This window comes from Triticum urartu, chromosome 7 (genome assembly GCF_003073215.2).
Source record: "Triticum urartu cultivar G1812 chromosome 7, Tu2.1, whole genome shotgun sequence".
In the NCBI taxonomy this organism is placed as follows: domain Eukaryota; kingdom Viridiplantae; phylum Streptophyta; class Magnoliopsida; order Poales; family Poaceae; genus Triticum; species Triticum urartu.
In genome coordinates this window covers 653,137,835-653,151,033 of record NC_053028.1, presented here as the reverse complement: position 1 = coordinate 653,151,033, position 13,199 = coordinate 653,137,835, and the positions used below count along the sequence as shown (strand labels likewise).

General features: G+C 44.6%; 1 protein-coding gene and 1 long non-coding RNA gene across 4 annotated transcripts in view; both read left to right on the top strand.

The window, feature by feature from the left end:
- The first annotated feature begins 2,398 nt into the window (after nt 1-2,398).
- LOC125523773 lies at nt 2,399-4,863 on the top strand. Its single transcript, XR_007290372.1, has 4 exons — nt 2,399-2,461; nt 3,724-3,906; nt 4,526-4,686; nt 4,776-4,863. It is a non-coding gene; the product is annotated as an uncharacterized LOC125523773 (long non-coding RNA).
- Nucleotides 4,864-7,794: 2,931 nt separating this feature from the next.
- LOC125520285 overlaps nt 7,795-13,199 on the top strand; it is a 31,472-nt gene continuing 26,067 nt past the window's right edge. Inside the window, exons 1-4 of one of the 3 annotated variants that reach the window (XR_007288600.1) lie at nt 7,795-8,359; nt 8,634-8,730; nt 8,870-9,044; nt 10,021-10,129. The gene's annotated coding sequence lies outside the window, so the exon portion shown is untranslated. Of the gene's footprint in view, nt 8,360-8,633; nt 8,731-8,869; nt 9,082-10,017; nt 10,130-13,199 lie in introns of all 3 variants that reach the window. The other 2 variants (XR_007288603.1, XR_007288602.1) reach the window with 2 other exon arrangements.

The following is a 13,199-nucleotide window of genomic DNA, read 5'->3' as shown; positions in this document are numbered from 1 at the left end:
CAACTCATGTATGTCTTCTTCAGAAATCTCTCTACGGTCTTAAACAGGCCCCACGAGCTTGGTTTCAACGCTTCTCCTCCTTCATCCAAACAATAGGCTTCACTCCATCTCTCTCCGACACCTCTCTTTTTGTGTATCATCAAACTTCTGACACTGCCTATTTACTTCTTTATGTAGATGATATCATTCTTACCGCATCCTCTCAAAAGTTCTTAGATCGTATTGTCTCTCTTCTTAGGTCTAATTTTCTATGACTGACCTAGGACTCCTTCAGCATATCTTAGGCATTGCTGTCGTTCGAGATTCCTCCAGCCTTTTTCTTTCCCAACGCTAGTATATTCTTGATCTTCTTAATCGTGCTGGTATGCTTGACTGTCAATCATCTCGCACTCCTGTCGATACTAGTTTTAAACTTTCGGCTACCAGTGAACCCTTTTCCGATCATACTCTCTATCGTAGCCTAACAGGTGCTCTCCAATATCTCACCATTACTCGTCCTGAAATCTCTTTTGCTGTTCAACAAGAATGTCTCTATATGCATGATCCCCGGGTTCCTCACTATAATCATGTTAAACGCATTCTTCGTTATCTAAAAGGAACTCTCAATCATGGTCTCCACCTCAATAATTCTTCTCCAAACCCGTTTACCACATACTCTGATGCAGACTGGGCTGGTTGTCCTGACACTCGAAGGTCCACTTCCGGTTTTTGTGTTTTTCTTGGTAACAATTTGATTTCTTGGTCTTCGAAAAGACAGGTTACAGTCTCACGTTCGTTGGCCGAGGCTGAGTATCGTGCTGTGGCACATGCCGTTGCAGATACAATATGGATTCGACAGTTACTCTCCGAGCTACACAGGCCATTTGAGCAGGCCACTATTGTCTACTGTGACAACATATCAGCAGTCTACATGACCGGCAATCCAGTTCAACACCGACGCACAAAGCATATTGAGATTGATATTCATTTTGTTCGTGAAAAGATTGCTCTTGGTCAGGTTCAGGTGCTTCATGTTCCCTCTACGGCTCAGTTTGCTGACATTTTCACCAAGGCACTGCCTACTAAGCCGTTTCAAGATATATGTTTCAGTCTCACCGTCGTCGAGCCTGCCGTTGATATTGCGGGGGGATGTTAGAGTAGTCCTTATGGTATACGACTTCTAGTCCAAGTCAGTTTTGTACCCCTACCCCAAGTCGGTTTGTACCCTCTTATATACTCTTGTATGCCGCACCAAATCAATCAATAAGCAACAGTTTTATTCAGCTTTCAAGAAGTTCCTGTGAACCCTAATTTATTTCTTGAGAAAGCAAATTTATTTATCCTTGCTCTGTTTTTTGTGTACTATAAGATTGTTCGTTTGTACCCAGCATGTGTACGTGATGTGCCCTGCCGCTGTGTGTGCTTCCTGCTAATGTACGTTTGACCATGCGTTCCTGGCTTCCCCGGCGATGCCGACATGGCAGGGCAGGACCCAGTGGCCATCTTCGGCGCCTTCATGGACTTCGTCAGCGCCGACCTCTGCTTCATCATCTACGGCCATGACCCCTTTGCCGTCGGCATCATCTGGTACCTTGGAATGCAAATTAAATATGTTCATGGAGTGGGGTGTAATTGTGATTTGTTCAATGGCTGTCATTCGCGTTCAGCAGGGGCTGCAAGTTCTATTGCTATAAGCCTGACTTGTAGCGGCAACAACAGATTCAGATGTGGTAAGCTCATTCATTCATTCATTCTCTCAGGAGAAGAGGACCAAATTGATTCAAATTTTGTGTTCTGATCTTCATGTTGGGAGGTTTGCGATCGCATGTATGGTCGGGACTGCGTGGGTCCGGCGACCAATTGCTTGCATCTCTTGCTGTATGGTGATGATGACCGGCTCCTGTTAAATCCAATACGACTGCACTTCTTCGCTTCAGGTGGCCGTGAAGCTCTGACTCCATCCTCACGACACTCAAACCTATCTTGATGATTGCATCAAATTGCAACTCTATTATCTTTTCATACCATGATATGTGTGCATGTCTCTTCGGTTCTCAAACAAGAAATACTTTTCTTTTAGTTTGCTTTGTAGGTAACATGCAGTGTACAGTTGGTAGCAGATTACGATGCAAGTTTGTTTGTTTTCACTCCAAGCATGATTTTTATGATACATGATGCTACTCTGGGGCTGCTCCTCACTACCAGTCACAGCAAGATGGGGCCCCTGGTGGTCCTCTGAAATTTGATTCCCTCAATCGTCAAGGATCGTTTTGCTTTGAAGTCTGATGTACATTTTTTTAATCTCATGTAGGAAGAAGGTATCCCCCTTATGCGAAGATTTCTAGCTTGCCTATGTGTTGTAATGTTAATAAGTGCATTCGGCCAAACAATTTGTGGACCAAATGAACTTGTTGCGGATATAGAAGAACAAGGCGGCACACAAGGAGCTGCCTGAATTGCAGTGGCAGCGGTGTTGTAATATGTGAGAGTTTTGCATCAACTTGGTCTCTTTTCTATGCATAAGTCTGATGCATTGGCCCTTGATTATCAGGAATCAAGCTTGTGAAGAACAATTTCGTTACTTTAATGACACACACTTGCAGTAAGTCATTCAAAGATATATTCAGTACATGCTAGGTTGCCAAGCTCAGAGCCACCTGTTGTCTCCATAAATTCGCTGAAAGCAAAAACCATTTGCCCATAGTCATGTGAAACCTTCTAGAATTCTTTTTAGTATTTTGCATTGCTTGTGCATTTCTTTTTTTATCACTTCTAATAACCTCATTATTCATTTTTCCTATCGTCATGTCAGTCCTTGCTCTAATTTTTTTTGTTAATATGTTGTGCTTCTTGTGCATTTCCATTTTTATCACTTCTAATAATCTCATTGACTGTTTACATCTCATCGTGTTTACCAAGAACACGAGTGATAATTTGTTTTACAAGAATACAATAGTGACAATTTTATTTTATTTTATTTTCTGACATAGTTCTCAATTAGGCTTACAAATATTTTACATTGGCAGTAGTTCTGTCATCAAGGTTATGTGTAATCTATTCCTTAGAATGGTGTGTCAGCCATTTCTATGTAGGTGGCATGTGTGATGGCATGTGTTTCAGCCATATCGATTTAGGTGGCATGTGTGCTGGCACAAGAAAAGGAAGGCCCTGAACTGAAAGGAGCAACATATATTAATGAATTGCCTTGAATTGAGAGAGAGAGAGAGAGAGAGAGAGAGTTCAATTCTGGTCACTTGATTTCCTGCCCCAACTCCTCTAATAATCATTGATGCGTGTTTGTTCGCTCTAATCCACTGAATGAAACCATCTGTCTGGTTTAAACATAATCAACCATCTGTCTGGTTTAAATATTTATGAGTAATTTAATTTGTTTGTGCCTATAAACCGATTATAATCTAAACTATGCCAGTACAACAAGTGTGCATTGTAATATGTACTCCCTACGTTCCTAAATATAAGTCTTTTTAGAGATTCCAATGCAGACTACATACTGAGCAAAATGAGTGAATCTATACTCTAAAATATGTCTATATACATCCGTATGTAGTTCTTATCGAGATCTCTTAAAAGACTTATATTTAGGAACAGAGGGAGTACAGTTTAGTAAACTCATTGCTGTACAATGCCCACCTACTTGGAAATTGAACTTTGCCTCCTTTCCAAAATACATTATTATTCATGGAGTTTCCTGGGAGTGACAACTTTACGGTGCTTCTTTGCCAGGCTTACAGTATTTCAGGCCTCTATTCCAGCACACACATTCCAGTTGCCATTGGTGAGCAAATGAGATATGAAGTTACCAGTGATTTTCATTATACATGGTAAAAATAATGCAAATCATGCTTTATGGAGAGTTGAAATACTGACTATTGATCGGAGAAAATTTATTGGTGACAACTACCCAAGGTGCCTGTAAGCATCTGAAGTTATAGTTTAGATTATCATATTGGCTACTCTTTTAGAAGTAAAAACAATAGCATTATTTCATTTCTACTTTAGATTTTTGGGCATCCTTGTACTATTATCATCTGAGATTTGCATAATTATTTTGAGAATAGGGAGAACTGCAACTATGGTTGCCAACTACCATAGTCAATATATATACCTCTGAAATTGCAGGAATAATAAACATGACCACCATCAGACATGTCTGTTTTAGTTTCTCTAATCTCCAACAAATCTTAAGACCATAAATGGGAGGCAAATTCACCTTCATATGAGTACGCACATGCCCACATTCACCTTTATAAGAACAATCAGCTTCTAAATAAGGCCCCCCATGTGGGGCATCATCAATACATGCCTCCATGAACGATGGATATACTAAATATATTTCACTTTGGTATTTTGGTACGTCTAAAAGTAGTGCCTTTTTCTAGCATATGAAAATTTATAGGACAGGTTTTGATAATCCATGTACAAAAAGGCAACCTTTTTAACAAAATGAGAGATTATGCTTATACTTCAGTATGCATCATGTACATATATAATGTTACAGATAATTCCATTGCGTGTGAATGAACAGAACATTGAGAATAGCGCCAGAAATTCCTTTTGCTGATATCACAAATTTTGTGCCATGGTCCATAAAGAGAACAAGTGCTGGTGTGTGTTCCGATCCAGTAAATTTTCTTCATGTGCCACACAAGTGGAGACGACTCTGCTTTTTTACCATGATCTTGAGGGGTACAACTTTATCTATGTTCTATATGTTCATAGACATGCTAAACCCAAATAAAGATGCAACTAATATAACATCTTATATTGTCTTTCAGTTATGAGCTTTATGACAATAATGACTCTCAAGTTCAGCAAGAGCTCGTACAAAAGATATGGAAAGTGTTTGAGACTATACTAGAAGAGGTAATTACTTCTCTCAGTTCGTAGTGCCTTCTTTTGCTGATACCTCTTGGGTTTTGATTTCTTGTAACATTTATATGCACACAGACTGGAAAATTAAGGGAATAAACCAAGGAAGGTATTTCTATATCTAAGTCCATTGTAATCATTTTGGATTGAAATTCACGTTTGGCAAAAGGTCTTGATATATGCCTTTGTCACAGGTCTAAATGTTATAAGCATGGCTCCCCACATCCAATTTTTCAGGCCATGGAGCTTCTATGGTTGGTTCATATGTGGTTATCGAAGCAGGATAAGTTCTTGAGAAGGACTCTAATTGCTATGGACCACAAGATTTCAGATGTCGCTCCCTATTGCGTATTGCTGTTGACATTGGACTTGCTATCCAGTAAGAGGGACATTGGGATCATTGTTCATCTAGAGAAGTCAGTGCCAAATCTATGTCAGAATATTGGGATGTTAATGATTGGAGGTGATGTTTTTCTCTCCCATACCTAAATTATCTTTAGTATAAGTCCATATAAAGAAAACTGCAGTGTTCCAACTATTGAACCACAATTGTTAAATTAATTAATTTTAGCTATGTTATAGTTTGAGCTGAGTGCTTCTTACCATTTTTACTTCTACTAGATTCATTTGTCACTGAGTTTTTAGAGCTGGGTACTTGACAAATGAATTACATCACTTTTCTGTCTGAGAGTCGATTTTTTGTGCGTTAGATGGATTGACAAGTACCAAATATTAATGCCAAGCAGAACTAAAACCTGTCCATGGATTACCTTCAGTCCCGCATTCCAATCAACAACATTGGGCCGAGTGAGCACGCGGGTGGTGCAAGAGGCAATGGGCAGCCGGTGAAGACTGAGTGGTGAGTGGCGGTGGCGAGGTCGAGCGGTTGGCACCAGCGGCGAGTAGGCAATTACCGTGACGGGCGAGCGGACGGGGCGAGTAGGTGTCACGATTGCATCACAATTGGAATAAAGTAAACAATGCATACGTGTGGCCATTGACTGATTTTGTATGTTGTGTGCTTGTGTTAAGAGCCAGCCAAATCAATCAGCCAAGGGCCATTATGTACGTGAGTGTATTAGCAATGTGTATATCCGAAGATTATTTCTCAACTCGGCATGTGGGTAGAGACTAAAAAGACGATGCCATGGTAGCATGGCAGACCTGGCAAGTGCCACGAACATCATGATATTCTTCTTTTTCTTAATTCCTTGATTTGAAAAATAATTTGCTATGTGTGTAGGAACATAGCAGTCGGGCAAACGCCACTTTGGCATCTTGATCTATCAAGGGAAATAATTTCTTTACTTTAGAAAATGTGGGTTCAGATTGGTCTGTTGAGTTATGGTTGGCTGATCGGAATAATTTTTCTATTTAAAAAATATAGCAAATAGCATTCATTAGAGATTGGTCTGTTGAGTTATGGCTGGCTGATCGGAATAATTTTTCTATTTAAAAAATGTAGCAAATAGCATTTCATTAGAGATGGCTTTGCAGCAAATTACAAATCGCGCAAACCAAGCCATCACCGCCTCATCGCTCTCGCTGGGAGCGACAACAACCGCCGGTCTCTTCTTCGCCTTCTTAGCCGGCATCTCCCCCATACGGATGCGTCGCGGCACGAACCACTCCGCCACCGCCTGGGACTCGACCTCCGGAAAGTTTAGGTCCGTCTTCGGCTGTCCGGCACGCCACACCGCCACATCGTAGGCACGACCTCATCGGTAGTGGGCTACGTGCCGAGCCACGAACGCTGCTCGGCGTCGGAGAACTCCAGTCCGAAGTTCCCGGAGGGCTTCGCCCTCATGCCGAAGAAACCGGACTTGCCCTTCGGCGTCTTCTTCGGCGCCATCGGGGAGCGGGCGACGGCCGAGCGGGGAGCGGGGCGGCGACGTGCGGAGTGGGGTGGAGGCGGACGGAGCGGGGCGACGGCGTGCGGTGCGGGGCGGAGGCGGACGGAGCGGGCGGCGGACGGAGCAGCGCCAGAGAGGAGGCGGACGGAGCGGGGCCAGGCGGAGGATGGACCAGAGGCGGAGATGGCCGGAGAGGAGGCGGGCAGGGTCGGGGCAGGCGAAGGCGAACGCGATGGGGCAGCGCGGTGGCCAAGGCGGGATGGAATCAGTGGCGGGGTCTGCATCTACGATAGAGCGAGGCCTTAAAAAGTTAACATGTAACTCTTGTAAATTATTTCAGGAGTCCGTGGCAATGCACGGGCACTCTACTAGTATAGAATAGATAGATAGATAGATAGATAGATAGAGGTATAAATAGATAGATAGATAGATAGATAGATAGATAGATATACAAGTGCCTCCAATGTCCGGTGACGGTAACCCACAGGCTAGATGAGAGTGGTCACAACGAGATATCTCTACTTCTAATGGAGCAGTTGATAGTCTCCGCTGGTCAAGTTTCGTCCCACCATTTTCGTCCGGTTTTTTTCATAGGTTAACCTTCATAGATTTTTTTTCACACCACCCCTCCCGCAAAAACCAGTACAACGCCCCCACCTCTCGATCCCGATGCGACCTCTCTCTTTCCCCCATCTCCCGTGCCGCCGTCGCCTTCATCTCCCGCTCCGCTGCCGCCCCTGCTGCTCCGCCGGCCTGACCTCTTTGTCGGGCACGGCTGCAGGAGCATCCCCACCTCTCCACTCCCTCACGCAACAGCACTCCAACCCCCCACCCCCACGCTCGGCTACCGCTAGGGTTTCTTACCCTCGCTGCCCCGCCATGATAGCTTGAGAGTGCAGTCGGCGGCGGCGGCGAAGGCGGCTCCTCAGAGCAGGGACGCGTCTCCCGTCGAAATCCAAGTCCGTTCGTGCGAGCTTCTCCTCCCCTCGATCCGATCTTCACCTTCGCTCATGGTGGCGTCAGCTGCCCTCCCGCCGGCGGCCAGCTTGACCTGCACGGCACTCGGTTGCCCCACATGGCCCGCCTCCTCCCCATCGCGGCACTCTGCACGGCACTTGTTGGCCGCCGTTGGGCTTGCTTGCGGCGCACAGATCGGGTCGCGCGCGACGGCTACATCATCGCCGGATCTGTCGTTTCGTCCGACAGCGACCCCAACCCCAGCGCCCTCCTGCACCGCCCGCTTCCCCCACTCCCGCTTGACTCCACGGGCCGGTGGCGACGCTCTGCCCGGAGATCCGCGGATCTGCGTCTGCCAGCCGCATTTGGCCCTCCGTCCACTGTGCTCTGCCGGCCCTGGCTCGCGCCGGGGTGGCCCTTGGCTCGTCACCAGGCTCCTGTGTGGCTTGCTCTCGCACGCCTAGATGCACCATTGTCGGGTTCCCTGTTGCCCCTATGATATGATAAATGCATCCACCCCTCCCATTGGCTTGGGTACCTGATGGATTTGGTCTGGTCCGCCTACAGAGATGTTGGTTCCGTTGTTTGCACATGTATCCTGATGCCGGTTTCTCACCATGGCTGTCAAGTACCGCCTCGTGAAGGAGTGGAGAAGACAACGTGCTCTGGTTCTCCTCCAGGTCAGCCGACAACTTGTCGATTTGTTGCTCTTCCCTTACAAGGCATGACATCCCCTTCCTTTGTGCTCATGCAAACATACAGTTCTTGATGTTGAAAGTAGTCTAGGATTTTCCTATTTCTCTTCGGAAATTGATTATATTAGTTCAATTACGTAAATATCTTCCTTGACAAGATTAGATTAATTTCCCCACTCTGTGATTTGGATTGATTTCTTGAATTCAGCCAAACACCTTTGCTTGTGCTCCTAATTTCCCATCACTCTTTTTGTCACAGCATGGTCAAAACAATGGTGCCTTCACCCTTGCTCGTGCCTCAACCCACATGGTCATCTTTGAGACGTGGTATTCAGTCACATGACAGAGTTCTCTTTGTAAGTGATTAGATGATTTGGAACTCGCTCACTTGATGCATGTTCTGGAAGCTGCATCCACCACTCATTCTTGATGTCACTCGTGTGGGACTCTGTCATTTACTGATTTGAGTATATGTTGTGGGTTGATGTGTTGCAGATCCTTGAGGTCAGGTGCGGCAACTAGCGACATGTGCTGGAGCTTCTGGCGGCGACATCACCTGCATCGAGCTCTCCCTGGTCGCCTTCGAGAGTGTGTGCGGCTCCGTCAAGCTTGTTATGACGCACTTTGAATTTCCGAGCAAGTCGCAGCCTTTTCAGATTCATCAACACAGGTTACATCAGTACTCAATATGGTTCAGATGCATAATAGTACGTACTTCATTTCCTTTTTGTTGTTTACGGTGTCCTACAACATGGATCATATATATCGGTTATCTTTCAAGTTCAGTTTGCTGTGGCAAATTCTTCTTGAATTTGTTGCAGCAAACTTGTGGTCATGTATGGTTTTTAGTTTTCTAAGCCTGCATAGTTTAGAAGTTAGAAAGCTCGTTCATGTATTGTTCTAAACTGAAAGTTTAAGTGGCTTTTCCACCCATGGTATTGTGGTGGTCATAATAGCACACCTCGCAATTATTGATGGCCAGATCTACAAGCCCTGAGCGGTGTGTTTTTTAGCCCCCTCTGTTTCTCCTGGGCATCAATCTATGCACAACAAGCTCTTCAGTGCTTGATGACAAATAAAGGTTGCATCTTAGATAGTTGCTTGATTTGAATGAGCCATTTTGCTCTCAGCTAAAAGTCAGATATAAGATTATGTTTCTTGGCACATGAGTTATTTTTCAATCAACGCGTGGCGAGTCCACTTCGAACTGGTATATGCACTTTTTATTTGAAACTGAACCACCATGGTTTAATTTTATTTTCATTTGGACAAGTTACCCCAAGTATCATCAGTTCATGATGACTGGTTTGGTGTGGTGAATTGATCCTGGTGCTGATTTAAGAGTTTTTTATGACACTGTCTTGTAAGGGAGTAAGGTCTGGTATCTATATGGCTATTATTTTATCTCTTACAGATTGCCATATATGACATGCTAATTGTTTTTAGCTCTTGATATAGTTAAACTTTTTTTTCCGAAACGAAGGCAAAAGATTTGCCTCATCCATTAAGTGGGAGGAGAATAGAGTTAAACTTTGGATGCACCAGTGCCTGATGCATATGTTTGTTTACTTGGTTTGAACTCTGAATGATATGTTGTTATCCTGATTGCATGCCTGATGAGTTGGTTCTGCTGGTATTTTGAGGAGGCAAGCTGTGGTTTTACTCCTGGCCCTGAGAAGGGTGAACTAGGCCATAGCGAGGGCGCCTTCAGGAACATCGAGTCAGGGTGCCTCACTTTCTATTTCAATCTGTGAGGTAATGAAGGCAAAAAAAAGTTTCTACTCGCCCTGTTCTTGCAACTAAACAGAGAAAAACTGTGTGGTTACTGAAGCATTATGGTTTGTAGTTACCGAAGCATTGCATTTGTTGAGAAAGTGTTCCTTATACCATGTAAGTAGGGACAATTACTATTTAACTAGGTACAATTAATATTTAACAAGCCACAATTGATCAAGCAGTCAATGCTTAAATATGCCCGTACTATGTCGTATCCAGGATGGAGCTTTGCTAGCTTTTGAGTTGGATTCTCTTTCGACTACACCTAAATATGACAAACCAAAAGTAAATGAGCTCATTTTAAAAAACTGCAGTTTAAAGGAAATTATTACAATATACTTGCTAGACCTTCTCATTACACTCTTTCACTTTTTTGGCCTAACACTATCCTGTATAGACCTAATAACAGAAGACATGGGAAATGCTTTCGTAACATAATGTTTTTTTGTTAGATGCTCTGTTTATTTAGTGTCGTTGATCCAAAAACTTGAAAGTGTAGAAATGTAAATGCATGGGACTATAGAACCAAGTATTTCTCGATTTGGTGATGCTTTATTCAGAGTTCTTGTGCATCAGATTGGAGTGTTACCACAAACCTGTTATTTATTTCACTTCATGTGAGTTAATGCCAAGGCCCTTTTTGTGTCCCCTCTAATCATTGCATTTGTATCTTGATCATTGTATTAACGAAAAGCAAAATATTTCTCATGTTTTGCTCAGTGTGTCTACTTCTCTTCTTTATTATATTAACTAGTTTTGGATGATATTTCACAAGAATGACATTGTTAGATTTAGATTCGTTAGGTTTCAACGCATTTGAATATGACAGTTATATGCCTATGCCTCTGTGCAAGTTTTACCCAATGGTACATCAGTGTTTCACTATGAACGACTTCACTGATTGTTAGGAATATTTCTTATTTCACACTGAAGTGTTTATCAGTATGTTGGAAGAACATCATAGCCAATCAGAGAATGCAGGTGCTAGATGTGCTATAATTACTCATATGTTGGCTGTTGATATATGAGCTTTGATGAACCTAGCTTCAGGAAAGTCGTTCTATGCATTCCAATCCAAAAATAACTTCAGAAAACTGATTTTCATTTCTGAACATTATTCCGTTATCGTGGATATTTCCACTCTGTTTCATGTGTGATTAACATTTTTAGTTTGCTATTTCATTACTAACTCCACATAGACAGATAGACTGGTAGATAGTCACTCAGAGTGTTTGATCCTCCTAATCACATCATATCCGTCTCTACCTGTGGCTTTAGACAAAAACGTCCATGCTCAATACAGCTGGTTCCCCCAAGTTCAGCAGTGACCGTATGATACACCAGTACGCAAAAGATATATGGGATATCATCCCCGTCATCATGCTTTGAATAATTTAGGCAGTTTACAGAAACCTTGAGTCTGTGAGGCGCAATCAGTCACAGATTTGCCTCGACTCCTCATTGGGAAGGTGTTGCTGCCCCAGCTTTGTGTAGGAACATGCAAGTTCTGACATGGACCTGAGAGCTGAGAGCATGTAGTTTCGTCACTCACTCGCTGATGGTTACACTACAGGAATCAGCTACTTTGTCATCTGCCATGGCAGACGGCAAAGGCATGGATGGCTGACGGCAAAGGTCTTTGCCGTCTGCCACGGACGGCAAAAGGGGACGACAAAGTAAGGTCGGCAAAGAGCTACTTTGCCGTCTGCTTTCGGCGGCTGACGGCAAAGGGGCCTTTGCCATCAGCAGCTGACGGCAAAGAAAGCAGACGGATGGCAAAGCCACTGGATAGGGTTTGCTCCGTTAGCCGCTAACGGGAGGCTTTGCCGTCAGCCTCCTACAATCACAGACGGCAAAGAAGTTTGTTTGTTTATTAAAATAAATAAACAGTCCAAGTGCAGAGGCTATAAATAAACATGACATTATCCATCCACACTTTGTCCCAAGAATCGAAGACGAACGGACAAATTTCACAATACAAAATTACAATATTTACATAGAATACATCATCCACGAATGGACAAATTTCACAATACAAACATGACATTATCCATCCACACTTTGTTCCAAGAACGAACGGACTCCTCTATGCCCGTGGTCGCCGGAGCAACTAGCAGTCGCCCCCTCTAACTTCTCCTCGAGGACGGGGCCAGGGTTGGAGGCCGGCGGGGCTGACGGAGCCGGGGCCGATGGAGGCCGGCAGGGGAGACGGGGTGCGGAGGCCGCCGCGGTCGACGAGCGACGAGACACGGAGGCAGGCGGTGTTGGGGAACGTAGTAATTTCAAAAAAATTCCTACGCACACGCAAGATCATGGTGATGCATAGCAACGAGAGGGGAGAGTGTGATCTACGTACCCTTGTAGATCGACAAAGGAAGCGTAAATTTGGTTGATGTAGTCGTACGTCTTCACGGCCCGACCGATCATGCACCGAAACTACGGCACCTCCGAGTTCTAGCACACGTTCAACTCGATGACGATCCCCGGACTCCGATCCAGCAAAGTGTTGGGGAAGAGTTCCGTCAGCACGAAGGCGTGGCGACGATCTTGATGTACTACTGTCGCAGGGCTTCGCCTAAGCACCGCTACAATATTATCCAGGACTATGGTGGAAGGGGGCACCGCACACGGCTAAGAATATGATCACGTGGATCAACTTGTGTCTCTAGGGTGCCCCCCTGCCCCCGTATATAAAGGAGCAAGGGAGGAGGAGGCCGGCTCTAGGAGGAGGGCGCGCCAAGGGGAGTCCTACTCCCACCGGGAGTAGGACTCCTTCTTTCCTAGTCCAACTAGGAGAAGGGGGGAAAGGAGGGAAGTGGAGAAGGAAGGGAGAGGGGTGCCACGCCCCAAACCCCTTGTCCAATTCGGACTGGGCTTGGGAGGGGGCGCGCCACCTCCTGGCTCTTTCCCACTAAAGCCCATTAAGGCCCAATACTCTTCCCCATATTCCCGTAACTCCCTAGTACTCCGAAAAATACCCGAATCACTTGGAACCTTTCCGACGTCCGAATATAGTCGTCCAATATATCAATCTTTACGTCTCGACCAT